Below are 13814 nucleotides of genomic sequence, written 5' to 3'. Positions count from 1 at the left end.
CACTGGCTTTCTCTCACCTTGTTCTGCCCTTGCCTGGGATGGGAAAGGAGCCCCCCGGGATGGAGGGGTTGGCCAACTCTCTCTCTTCAGGAAGGGCCTCAAGTGACCATGAGGTCAGGCAAAGCCAGCCCAAGGTGACTGGAATCCTCACCGGCTCCCCTCAAACCTCAGCCTGAACCTCACGTCCCCAGGATGCCCTCCAGACCCCCAGAGGAGCACACATCCCCCAGATGTGCTCATCACTTTCTGGACTTCTCCTCCATGCCTCTTATCATGGTTTCACTCATTACCCACGGAACTCAAATGCCCATCTTCCCCGGAGACTGTGAGCTCCACGGGCAGGGCGCCTGTCTGCCTGGTTCACGGTCTCCCCAGCACCTTCGCCAGGTCTGACATGTACAAGGTGCTCAGTAAAAATCTGTAGAATGAATGTTACCTACAGGGAGGAGCCTGTGGCCTGGTGCAGACTGACGGGACCCAGCAGGGGCCAACCCTCCCCATACCAGGCCCGAGATGGCCCCTCACTGGACCGAACGGGAAAACGGAAGTGGCGACAGCCACTGGCCCATAGTAGGCATGCAATGCTGATTTGCTGACTCTCTGCGGGAATCTAGAAAACCACCCATTCACGCCCCAGCTGTGGGGCCATTGTGAACGGCCGCCCCGCCAGCTTGCAGTCATTTAAACAAGGTTGTCATCGCTCTCTGAGTGAGCATGCGTGGTGTGTGTGTAGTATGTGTGTGTGTGCGTGTATATGTGCTCAACCCTAAACTATTAAGAAACATAGTCTGTGCCAACCGATTTTCTCCCCCATGTGTTACGTGCGAAGCACAGTGCAGGCACTTTTGTTTATGTTTATGTAATGTGCACAGCACATCCTCATCTGCTAGCTCAGGTGGTCCTGGCCAGGAGGCGTTATCACCACCATTTTACTGAGGCGGATGGTGGGGCGAGCTTTTAAGGCCACGCGCTAAGCATCCAGCTGAGTCTCAGCTCAAACCCAGGGCTCTGGCTCATGAGGCACTGGTCTGCCTCAGCCGTGCTCCTTGTCACATCACAATCTCATCACCTGTGACCAACCCGGTCACAGCCCTGTATCTTCCACTGAGCCCTCTATGAGCTGGAGCACGGGGTCTGGGCTGGGAGGGAGAAGGAGGAAAAAGTTAGCAAGCCATCCATAGCAACTTTCCCCCAAACACGCGTCTCCCTAGAGCAGGCAGCAAGCTGGGCTGGAAGGACCACTGATCCAGAGGGACACCGAACCAGATGGGTGACCTTGGGCAAGTTCTCCTACTTATGCTGAGCCTCACTTTCTTTCCTGGGTCTGTGATGATGGCCAGATAAAATAAAGAGTGAGTGCTCCCAGCAAGTAGCGAAAGGGTCTCCACTCTCCTGCGAACTTGCGCAGCTGCTCAGAAACCACAGGGCTCAGAAGAGCCCTTTCCTTCCCGTGGTCAGCATGCTCACTATGGCAGCCGGTCTCCTCCCTCCTGGTGGAATCCGATAAAATAAAGAGTGAGTGCTCCCAGCAAGTAGCGAAAGGGTCTCCACTCTCCTGCGAACTTGCGCAGCTGCTCAGAAACCACAGGGCTCAGAAGAGCCCTTTCCTTCCCGTGGTCGGCATGCTCACTATGGCAGCCGGTCTCCTCCCTCCTGGTGGAATCCAGCCCCACTGTGGACAGGCGGCACCTGGACTCTGTGCAGAAAGAAAGTGGGGGATGGTCCCCTAACCCCCTGCCGGCAGCTAACTGCACCACCCAGAGCACAGCCCGCGAGCACAGAGCTCTCTCCATCTTCTCTCCCTTCCAAAGCCAGTGGAAACAACTGTGAAGAGTATTCCAGGAGACCAGACATCCAGCTTGGAAAGGGCTTTTCCCAACAATCTGGGTGTCCGCAGGAGGTAGCACCCGCCCATCGCGTTGCTGCTAACTGGATGCCTTCCTTCGGCCTCCAGGGAAGGCTGGGGAGTGCCACCTAGCTCTCTGGGTGTCCTCCGGTCATACTAACGAGTGAGGAGCCCCCGGGGGACTGCTGCCCCACTGTGCGTCTAGCCAGCTCCTTCCAGAGAGGGCTGGAAGGAGACGGGGCCACGAGACACGCTCCCATCAAGGCAACAGTGTGAAACCACCACTTCTGCTCAGGCCACAGGAGAGCAGCGGACTTGAGCTCCCTAACTGCTGGTCTCTTCTGCTTGATGAATATCCCCCTGGTCCTCCTGGATCCTGGAGGACTCAGGAAGGGCCCCTCGGTGGGAGCTCACCAGCCCCAGCACCCAAATAAGTGAAACCCGGCTGCCCTTAAATCTCCTTCTCCCCACCCCGCTTGCTTAGTCAGAGCCAGGCAGTCCCACCAGCACTGGGCCGAATGTCCCCTGGAGCCCACCACCTCCTCCGGACCCAGGGCTCCTGGGCGTCTGGAGCACACACTCCAGCATGGACAGCCCCCAGTCACAGAATAGCAGATCCAGAAGGGGCCTCGGAGACAATCTTATCTAACCTCCTCCTCGTATAAGATGAGGACGCTAAGATCCAGAGGAGCTAAGAGATGTGTCGAAGGTCAAACATGCGAGGCCCTGAGTACCACACAGCACATTGCCAGGCTTTCATTAAACAGGAGGCTCATTGACGGATTTAAGGACCGCCAGGGAGAGTTATGACCAACCTAGATAGCATATTAAAAAGCAGAGACATTACTTTGCCAACAAAGGTTTGTCTAGCCAAGGCTATGGTTTTTCCAGTGGTCATGTATGGATGTGAGAATTGGACTGTGAAGAAAGCTGAGCGCCAAAAAATTGATGCTTTGAACTGTGGTGTTGGAAAAGACTCTTGAGAGTCCCTTGGACTGCAAGGAGATCCAACCAGTCCATCCTAAAGGAGATCAGTCCTGGGTGTTCATTGGAAGGACTGATGCTGAGGCTGAAACTCCAATACTTTGGCCACCTCATGTGAAGAGTTGACTCTTTGGAAAAGACCCTGATGCTGGGAGGGATTAGGGGCAGGAGGAGAAGGGGACGCCAGAGGATGAGATGGCTGGATGGCATCACCGACTCGATGGACATGAGTTGAGTAAACTCCGGGAGTTGGTGATGGACAGGGAGGCCTGGCGTGCTGCGATTCATGGGTTTGCAAAGAGTCAGACACGACTGAGCGACTGAACTGAACTGAGGGAGGGCTCTGGACTGAGAATGAGCTCCTGTCACCACGAGGCCCTGGGTGCTGGGCACACACGTGGAATCTCTCTGGGCTGCTTCTCTCAGCCCCTGACCTGGAGTTGAACTCACAACCCACACAGAGCAGGGCCTCACCTGAGAAAGGGTGGGGACAGCGCTGCACCCCCGGCTCAGCACAGGCCTGGGGATAGAGACTACTCAGAGACAAGGGACCGCAGAGTGAGGACCACATGAGGGACCTCTGGGGGTGGGCTCACTCCCCCTGCTCCATCTAGACTCCCTGAAAAACCCTGGACTTGGCCTAGACAGAGGCCCTGCCACTTACAGCCTCAGGGTCCCCGGTGTCTGTCTGGACGGAGAGCCAGAGGACCACAGGTGTAGCCCCAGGACATCGCATCAGCCCGCTCACTCTGAGCCACCTCCCAGCCCGGGCGGCCGATGGAGGCAGGGTGACGGCATTGCAGCTCTGCCACCCACCGCCACTGCCTCCACCCCGCCTCCCTGCCCGAAATCCGCCTCCTCCTCTCCGTGCGGGGCACCCCAGCCCTCCTGAAGGCCTTGTGGAAGTGAAGAAACGGCAGCCCAGAGAGACTCGAGGTGTGCAGCCAGGGCCTCCTGGTGACAGAAGCTCGTTCTCAGTCCCGAGCGTTCCCCGGCGGTCCTGAAATCCGTCAACCCAGATAGTCTGGGATTTCATAACAGCCGGGAGGTCCCTGCAGCATTTGCCAAACAAAGGTTTGGGTAACGGGGAGCTGGGTTCAGGTGGCTCCTGTGAAGAGACTCTCAGGAGAAGACGAGTTGGAGCTCAGGGCATAGAGGCTCTCAGAGCTCAGTGGGCACTTGCTTTGTCTCCGGAAGGCTAAAGAAAGAGCCCTCATCATCATAGGTGGACACAGGCCACCCTAATTACCGTGCATCCCCCTGGACAGACGGAGGCATCTGCCATCCCTTCCTGGGCCTGTCGCTTCAGCCCCTCTCTGAGTCCTGGTTCCTCTCCCTTGTAAAGCGAGACAGCGTTACAAAGCTGAGAGGCTCAAACGAGAGGGTGCATGAGAAAATTCTTTAATTGGGGGGGAAAAAACTAATATTTACCGTGAACGCTTACAGATACTTTCTTCTAGAAGAGTCACAACACTCCTCTTGTTGTGTTAGTCACTCAATCCTGCCTGACTCTTCTCTACCCCAAGGACTGCAGCCCTCCAGGCTCCTCTGTCCATGGGATTTCCCAGGCAAGTGGGTTGCTATTTCTTCCTTCAGAGGATCTTTCCAACCCAGGACCAAACCCATGTCTCTTGTGTCTCCTGCACTGGCAGGGGGTTCTTTACCACTGTGCCACCTGGGAAGCCCGCCCCTACTGCTAGACTTGCCCATTCACCCTGGGAAGGCCACTGATCAAGTCAAAGCCAACTCCCCATTGTCTTGGGAGACCCTACGGCAGAAGGACACCCCAGGGCCAAGCACTCACACTCTGAGCCTTGGCCGCTATGCGTCATGATACTTGCTGGTTTGGTGTTTCAACAGTGGTTCCAATGACCATCTCTGTGCGAATCAAGTCAATGGAAGGAAAACACAGAATCACAGAACTTTGGGCTGAACGGGGCTCTGAGAGCAAGTTCCAGCTCCTGGTTAGACGGCCAAAGAAACTGACATCCAAAGGTCAGTCACATGTTGTAGGTCAACAGCAAGCCGGTGGCCAGTCTGGACCAGAATCTTTGTTCTCCACATCCCAGCTGCTCTGGTATCAGCAGCTTCATGGCCCCCGAGAGGGCCGGGCGTGAGCCTAGCCTCTGCTCTCCTGGCTTAGGGAGCGCAGGGATGGTAGGTAAGAGAGTCGCATCACAGCCAGGAGTGAAATTAGCTGGTTGGCCCCCTGCACTAAATCATAAGCCTAAGTTCTATGCATTGAAAGATCAAGGCGTGAAAGCAGCTTATTCCCCAACACGGAGGCCTGGGAGGCTCTCCTGAGGCAGTGGTGGCCCCTTCTGGCCCCCTGGCTGTGGTCAGAGGAGGCTGGACTTTATAACCTAGTACAGGCTGCCCCCCCACCACCGCCAGCCATCACCAGGACAGTACTGGAGCACCTTGACCTGGACAGTCTCACGTTTTGCCCCTCCAACTCCAGACCAGCTGACAGCTCACCTCTACTCAGCCCCCATCCCTTGGCAGCCTCCCATCCTCCTCTTGCCTCTGTTGTTAACAATTGATTTCTACCTTTTTTTTTTCCTTTTCACGTCAGGGCATGCGCACACATCTCTCAGCCCTTTGTGGGTCAACTTTGTCCTTCCTGAAACTGCACAGTCCCCGGGGACACGCTCTGTGTCCCCATTTCTACCACAGCCCCTGCTGAAGTCTGTGTGCAGACGGGAGCACACAGCTGTTTGTTCAGCACTTGTTGCTGCACCAGGGACCTGTGGGAGGCCCATGCCACGTCCTGGGGAAGGAAAGGCAAGGGAAAGGGGAGGCTGGATAAGCCACAAGCTGGACAGAAAACCCAACTGAGCCCGTCCTGGGGGGCAGACACTGTGCTCACACTTTACAGACCCTCTCTCCACAGTTCTATGAGCTATGTCCTTCTATTTCTCTCTTTACAGGTGGGGAAACTGAATCAGAGATGTCAAGGAACTTGTCTGTGCGTGCATGCTAAGTCGCTTCAGTTGTGTCCGACTTTTTGCAATTCTATGAACTATAGCTCTCCAGGCTCCTCTATCCATGGGGTTCTCCAGGAAAGAATACTGGAGAGGGTTGCCATGCCTTCCACCAGGGGATCTTCCCAACCCAGGGATCCAACCCTCTTATGTCTCCTGCATTACCCGGCAGGTTCTTTACCGCTAGTGCCACCTGCGAAGCCCATAGCAACTTGTCTAAATTCACCTGATTAGTAACTAGTAGAGTTAGACTTTTGATGTGGTTTTTTTCTGATGCTAACCTGTACTCTGAACTTGTTGCAGCAAACTACTCAAGGGCAGTGACCTGATGGTTACATGTGTTCGTTCCATTTGTTTTTGCTGCTGCGTCCTCAGTGCTGAGGACCATGCCAGGCGCAGAGGAGACACTCCATGTATTTGCTGAAAGAAGGGACAAAGGATTGAACGGACCCCCTGCTGCCCATCCTGATCAGGACAGAGTGAGGGCTTCTTATGCCCCATTATTGGTTACTCTATTTCCAGGAAGCCTGCACAACTGCTTGTTCCTCTCTCCACCCAGAAAAATACCCAATAAACTGAAGTGAAAGTTACGTTCCATTCTTTGGGACCCCATGGATTGTAGCCCGCCAGCCAGCCTCCTCTGTTCATGGAATTCTCCAGGCAAGAATACTGGAGTGGGTTGCCATGCCCTCCTCCAGGGGATCTTCCCGATCCAGGGATCGAACCCAGGTCTCCTGCATTGCAGGCGGATTCTTTACCTTCTGAGTCAGGAAAGCCTGTACATACTAAGGATCCTGCAAAGGCCACGTGGCAGATGGCTGGGTTAACTAGGCTTGGGATGGGGCAGTGGGAGGCGGTGGGGGGCGGGTAGGAGCATAAGCTGAACACAAAAGACTGGATGATGTGAGGGAGTTAAAGGGTTCTCAGCGCCCTGTGACCTGTTGACTCAGGGCCACTCTCTGGCCCCTTTGGGTAGGGTCTCCTCCCTGTCCTCAAGCTCCCTCTTCCCCCCACCAGGCACCCCCTGCCTGGCCTGAGCTGTACTGAAACTGGCCACGTTCCTACTGAGCGGAGAAAGTAACAGTTACGCCACCCTCCCCAGCCCCATCCAAACCCTCTGGAGTCTGCCCTGGGCCCGAGGGCTAGCGGCTTTTCTCCACATTCCAGCCAAAAATAATACGAGAGCGGAGCTGTTTGGTAGAGAACTTAATCTAATCTTCATTGCTTCAGTTTTAAAATATCCTGCCTGGTTTAGGGTTTCTTATTACACACTAGGATGTGTTTTTAGTGAGATAGGTCTTAGCAGAACAGTTCTTCTTGTAATTAGAAACCCAGGCGGGCAGGGCTGGGGGGGTGAGACATCCAAGCCAAACAGCAGATCTCTCTCAAGACAACACTCTGGCAGCAAGCTCTTCCCCAGCTGCCTGGGGGCTGGTTCTTCCTCCCTCCTGGGGGATCTGGACCGAGGAAAAGTCGAGCTCTGGTAGGAGTGCCTTCCATCTCCCTCCACCCTCATTCTGTGTATCCCAACTCTTCCCCCATCAGACTGGAAACTAAGATGCTGCCTGTGACTGCTGGAGAAGGATGTGTGGAGGAAAGAATTACCCCAAGAAGTCTCCCCCCACCCCCGGATGAGGGAGAATTAAAGGCAAAGCATTCCACTGCAGCCTGTCTCCAGTATCACTGGCTAGCTTTGAAAAATCAGGCGCCGGAACGGAAGGAGGTTCCAAGTGCATATGCACTTTTGTATAAGGGCCGGGTGTAACTTCTCAGGCTTTCTGGCCCAGAATCTGCTTTGATCTGCCAGCGTGGAGGCTGCTAAGCGAGGTTCAAGCTGCAGTTAGCTCCAGACCAGCGCCCACCCCTCTCCCCACCCCCACTCCCCCCACCCCCAACCCCAGCCCGACCAGATGTCACACACCAGCCCAGGCTCTGGCCTCTTCTTCTCAATGACATAAAGAAAAGAGGCAACATTTCTGATCAGTCAGATCCTGTGTTCATCTGATGGGTGAAAGCTACTCCAGGTGGCACTGTTGGGAATAAGTACAATGGTTCCCCCAGCTCACGGTTAATTGCCTTTCCGGGAAAAGTCCAGGTGGATTTTGGAATCACAGCAGGGATTTCAAATTCTAGGATATAAGAAAGGCAGGAGTTCAGTCCCTTCACCCAAGTCTAAGAACTCCTGAGAGTTGTGGGGACGGGCTCTGAGGCCCAGTAGGGCAAGAAACCACAGTGAAGAAAGCAACTTTACCTCTCAGAAGTCTCCTCCCTCCAATTTCCTTTATTATTTAGAGTGCAGGATTAGGCAGCAGTCTTTCTCAGGGCCTAATGAGGAATTCGTGTGAGACATTCCATTTTGCAGATGAAGAAACCAAGATCTGGAAGCTTAGCTAGCTGACCCACTTTAGTCATGAAGTCAGACAGTCACAGGGTATAAAACTACCAAGTCCCCAAACCTCAGCCTAAACGCCACTTGTCACGCTGACCTGTCAGCCTCCATCATCTCCTTCCTCCCTTTCCCACCCGGTATTATTGGTGCTGTTCAGTTGCTCAGTTGTGTCCAACTCTTTTGCAACCCCATGGACTGTAGCCCACCAGGCTCCTCTGTCCACGGAATTTTCCAGGCAAGAATACTGAAGTGGGTTGCCATTTCCTCTTCCAGGGGATCTTCCAGACCCAGGGATCAAACCCCCGTCTCCTGCATTGGCAGGCAGGTTCTTTTCCACTAAGCCACCAGGGAAGTCCCACCAGGTATTAGATTTAATTAAATTAGCAGATCCTCATCGCAACAAGCCTGGCCATGCAGCCTGGATGGAGCCCAGCCAGTGCAGCTCCTCCTCCAAAATTCAGCTTCTCAGCCTGATTCAATCTTCAATAAGTTACGGATCTCATCTGAAGTGTCATACAAAGCATGGTGTGTTGGCTAGAATCAAGGCTAATGGTGGCTCGTGATGATTTCATTCCCCACGTAACTTCCTCCGTGGCATCATTTTCATCCTCTCCCTACACTGATCTGCATTTTGTTTGATCCAGACACTCTGCTTCACATGCCGGCACCTCGGGCAATTGCATCACACATTTATATATATCTTACAGCATCGCTGTCCTGGTGCCGCACGGCACAGGAAAAAGAAAAACTTATAACTGCATTTCTCACCTTCCTTGAACTAATTTAGAAAATGTGCTCCAAATTAAATAAATCGGGAACAAAAAGTTTGAAATTGGAGATAGAATTTCAGAAGAGGAGGGAGGAGGCTAAATAAATAGCAAGGAAATCTTGCAACATGTTGGAAGCCTGTAAATTTTATAGGTTGTTTCTTTAATAAAAACAAATTCAATTGCTAACAACACAGTATTATTAAGCCGCTAACATTTAAAAATCTAATTTGGTCTGCTCTGCTGCTGTTTCTGTTGCATTCACCCAGGGTAAGGAAGTCAGGTTGATGGGTTTGGTTTGGTTTCTAAACCAGGCTAATAGAGAGCCCTTTAAAACTCAGCTCTTTTGCTTTCTAGGCATGCCTTGGTCCCTAATGAGTTACAGCCCCAGGTTGAAGATGGACATAGCAGAAAGAAATTTAACACACACTCTGGTACACCCATAAACATCAAGGCCAAGGAAGAGGAGGTATGTTTCCAGTTAAGCTAGAACTCCATGAATTCAGGATTCTCCACTCACAAGACAGTAATTCTCCTTATTTCATCACTAACTTACTTCAAATGTGTTTATACAATTTATTGCTACCGAACTTCCAGGCAACTGGTGTAGAGTTAATGAAACCCAGCTTGGAGAAGCTTTGGGCTTTGAACAACTAACCACAGTTTAAATGGTTATGACATGCGGTCAAAGCCGCAGGCCAGCCCCACTGCAGTTTCTGTGTTAGGACCTAGTCAAAAACCTTGTCATCTCACCTTTTGTGCCAAATAGATTGAGAAAAGGAAAAAAGCCCTGGAAAACAGCCTTCCATGTGTCTTCTCAAGGTTCCCAGCCTTTCTCCCTGACATTTTAACACATCTATCTCCCTGAATGCCAAGCAAAGCCCCTCCCCCAGTCCCGAGTAAATATTTTAGTTGCAGTTTGAATGGGCAGCCAGTTGAAATCCTGAAATCCAGTTTGAGTTTAATTGAACCGGGTCAGGCCTACATAAAGCAATGGGGAGAGGGGGGTGTCAGGGGGAGGAACCCCACCACATTTGAAGTCAGACTCAGTGCAAGTCCAAAAGGCAAGACAGGAATGTACAGATGGCGCTGGACTGGAAAAGAAGTGAACTCCTCTTTCAGAATGACTTGGACATTGATTTTTATTAATCCTCATTGTCATACGGTGTCCTCCCCCCAAGCTCCCTCCATGTGAAAACTCCAGGAGGCTCCCTCTTTCTAAACAGGCCCATTTTGGAAGAGTAAAGGGGAGGTGCTGGACTTGCCAGGGCCGCACAATAAAAGCCCTTTTTGAAAGCAGCACTTTCATTAACTTAAAGCAATCTATGGACTTAAAAGCAGAGAGCTGTAAACTCGCAGAAAGGATCATAAAACAGCCAGTCTCAAGTTGGGTACACTTCAGTGCAATTTGCACGAGGCATTTTACTGTGAGCGGTGGCCGGGCCCATCTCCCTCCGGTAACCCCCTGCCCCTTATTCTGAACAGCATCCCTTTCTCTCGGCTTTCATGCTTTTCGCGCTCACAAAGGGGGAGGCGGTGACCGCGGAGTCTCCGTGGGGTCACGGCTCCCTCCCGCCCTCGGGCTCTCCGCGGGAGAGAGCGCGCCTGAATTCCAAGCCTGCAAAACAACAGCCTCGGAGCTCCGCCGCAGGGCGGCCGCCGCGCCCCGGGGCCGCCGCGGCCACTCGTGGGTCGCGCTCCTTCTGCGTCCCGGAAGCGCCTTCCGGCTGCCCCGGCGAGGGGCGCGGTGTGTGCAGAGTGCTGGGACAGTGGGTTTGAAATAGCAAAGGAGAAATTTCAAATCTTCCTCCTGTTCACTCCCCAACTCTGCTTCTCTAGTGGCCCAAGGGGTAATCTCCGTTCCTAGTCGGGACTTCTCTTCCCCCTCCCCGGCACCCCCCACCCCCACCCCGCCAAGCTAGGCCAGAGCCAAACGGGGTGCAGCTTGAGTGGGCGATCAGAGACAGGAGACCCTCCCTACCTTCCCCCCACAAAGGTCCTAAAGCCTCGGGAAGGCCAGAAGGCAGGGCAGCGGGCGGGCTAGGGACCAGGACTTTGCGTAATAGAGCTTGTGTTTGGACACCATCATTTTCTCAAATTTGGGGAGGAGGAGATAGTCTAAATCTGCTTCAAATGCGAAGCTTTCGGTTTCCACTAGTTGGAAAACATTTCAACACGCTGGAGGAGTCCTGGGGCAAAGGGGTAAGGGCAAAGGACCCCAAGATCCGCCCCCGCCCCACCCCCCCCTTTCTCATGCGGATCGTCACACGGGCGGCCCGGCGTGTGGGCTTCCGGGCGAGGCCGGGGGGAAGTGCAGACAGAACCTGCGGGTCAACAGCTGGCGGCTCCGGTCCGGGCGCTTGAGTTCGAGCCCGCCCTGCCCTCCGCCGCAGCCCGGACTCCCCGGGCCTGGAGCGAGGCCTCCCTGCTAGCGCCCCCCGCGCAGGCCGCGGCCCCTGCGGGCCACCGCACCCACCCCGCCGCGCTGCACCCGCAGACTCCCAAGTGGCTTCCGGAGCCCGTCGAGCCGCCAAGGTCTCTATCCATCCCTGGCCCTGCGAGGCTACCCTGTCGCTTCGCCCAGAACACTCCTTCGAATTGTCCGCTTCCCGGAATCTTTCTCCAAGGACCCGGACCTGCGCGCCTCAAGTCCTCTCCTCCAGATCCTCTTTCGGGGATAAGCGGCAGGAATTTGGGGCTCGCCGGCCATGGCTCCCATCAACTACTTTCATCGCCTACCTAATCGTTTCTCAACCCAATGAGCGTGGGGACTCCCGGGCGCGACCCTCCCCAAATTCCAATAGTTTCAACTCCCCACTCCCCCCCGCCAAAAAAAAGCCGTGAACCCGTCGCTAAATCCTAAAAGACGCCACCAGTTCCTCCGATTCCAGTCTCAGATGTAAGCCCAGGCCCTTAACTCCAGCCTTCCGGCTCCCTGCTTTGACCAGGGTGCAGATTCGATCGGCCACCCTTCGAGCTGGCTTCTGAAGGCAGCCTGGATCCTAAAAACCCGAGCTCTAGCCTGGCCCCGAAGCCCAGCCCTAATTCAGGGCTGATGCACAAACACCACCCACCCCTCGCCCTACTCCCAGTCCTAGCCCCTGGTCTCCCCACCAAGCCGGAACCTCGGGTTCTCCTCTGAGAGCCCCCGGAAAAGGCGGCCCGCGTGGCTCGTTTCTTCCTCTGGGTCTGGAGTCGGAAGAGCCCCGCACGCCTCACCCGAAAGAAACGCAAACTTTCCGCGGCAGACTTGGGACCCTGCCCCATCCCCCTCGGCTCTCTCTCTTTGAGCGCTTTCCGACCCCCCCTCTTACGAACTCGTGCCCTAGTTCTTGAGTCAGGAGGGCTCCCTATTCCCGAACCTCGCCGAGGGCCCCTACGCCTCCCCACACCTCGCCAAAGACTCCCAACAATCCTTGGAAAGCTAGTAACGCTACAAATTACGGCTCCTCCCGCGTTAGGGTCTCCGAGCCTGGCCCCTGCGATCCGGGCTTCCCTGATCCACAGCTCGTGCTCCGCTGTCCCCACGGATCCGCCTGCAAACCCTCACTCGTCCCGGCTCCCCAGGCCGGGCAGGACGCGGCCGCGGCTCCCAGACTCCAGTCACCCGGGCCGAGTCTGGGGCTGCTCCGGCTTCCAGCCGCTCGAAGGCAGCTCCAAGCTGCTGGCGCCAAGCAAGAGCCGGCCCGAAGCCGGGAGAAAGAAAGCGAACCTGGAGCCGGCCCGCTGATCTCAGCCTCGCCCGCGGAGCGCCCAGCCCGGAGCTGCCGGCACCCGGGCTCCGCCGGCCCGCGCGCGAGTCCCTGCTCGGGTCCCCGGCGCACCCGGCGCGCAGCTCCCCGCCCGCCCGCTACGGTGTCTTGGGCCCTTGGCGGTCCGAGTCCGCAGCCCCGCTCCTCGCACCCGTGGACAATGCACGCCCCGCCACGGGCCCGAGCGGGGCGAGGCGGCGGGGCGGCGGGGCTGCGCGCTGGCCGGGCCCAGGCGCGGACGGGCCGCCTCCTTCCCGGGCCTCAACGCCGGTCGCGCTGCTTCGCTCCGCGCTCTCCCGGCGCTTCCCCAGCTCCTCTGCACGCTCCCGCCGTCCCTCGCTGCTCCCTGCCTCCCTCCTCCCTGCTGCCTCCCTCTCTCTCCTCCCTGCCTCCCTCTCTCCCTCTCTCCTCCTTGCCCTGTCGCAATGAATAATACTCTGGCTTGGGGACTGGAATAAAACACACGCGCTCTGAGGCAGCCGCCCGCAGCAGCAGCACCCGCCGCCGCCGCGCCGCCGCCGCCTGCAAAAGCGTCTCTGACATGGAAATGAATGACAGCTTACCTGATGCCAATCTTCATCAGACTGACACCGGCGTGACAACACAGCCTATACTTCCCAGCACTGCTCGGGACGTCAGCGGCACAGGGACCCGCCCCCCGGAGCCCCCCCCCCCTCCACACACCTCCCCTCTCCCCACTCCCCCTTTCTCCCCACCCCCCCATCACCCCCACCCACTCCCGGCTCCCGCCGCTTCCAAGTCGGAGCAGCCGCCGGAGTGTCTCCCTCTGCTGGAGGCTTTTCTAAGACGCCTAAGCCGGCTCCGGCTGCTGGGGAGAAAACCTCAGAGTGAGAGGTGGCCTCCGACGGAAGAACGCAGCCGACCCGCTCCCCACCTCCCCCCTACCCCGGGCCAGGAACTCGGGAACACTACCCCCGACCCAGGCCAAGTACCCCTCGGCAGACAACCGAGGCGGTGCTTCCAGACATCTTGAGTTTAGTGGGGTGGAGATGCGGGGAAATTTTCTTCTGTGGGACCCTGAGAGCACTCCCCAGAAATTATGAAACTTAAAACTGGCAAGAAATCCTTCCC

At 55.8% G+C, this 13814-nt stretch overlaps 1 protein-coding gene across 2 annotated transcripts in view; it reads right to left on the bottom strand.

Annotated features, from left to right (window-relative positions):
* The window catches only part of PKNOX2 (PBX/knotted 1 homeobox 2), a 289557-nt gene extending 276128 nt beyond the window's left edge, over positions 1–13429 (bottom strand). For both annotated transcript variants that reach the window (XM_043451879.1, XM_043451881.1), the window contains exon 1: positions 13286–13429. The gene's annotated coding sequence lies outside the window, so the exon portion shown is untranslated. The remainder of the gene's footprint in view (positions 1–13285) is intronic.
* Positions 13430–13814: the final 385 nt, after the last annotated feature.

Source organism: Cervus canadensis, chromosome 29 (assembly GCF_019320065.1).
Source record: "Cervus canadensis isolate Bull #8, Minnesota chromosome 29, ASM1932006v1, whole genome shotgun sequence".
NCBI lineage: Eukaryota > Metazoa > Chordata > Mammalia > Artiodactyla > Cervidae > Cervus > Cervus canadensis.
This window is presented reverse-complemented; position numbering and strand designations above follow the sequence as displayed.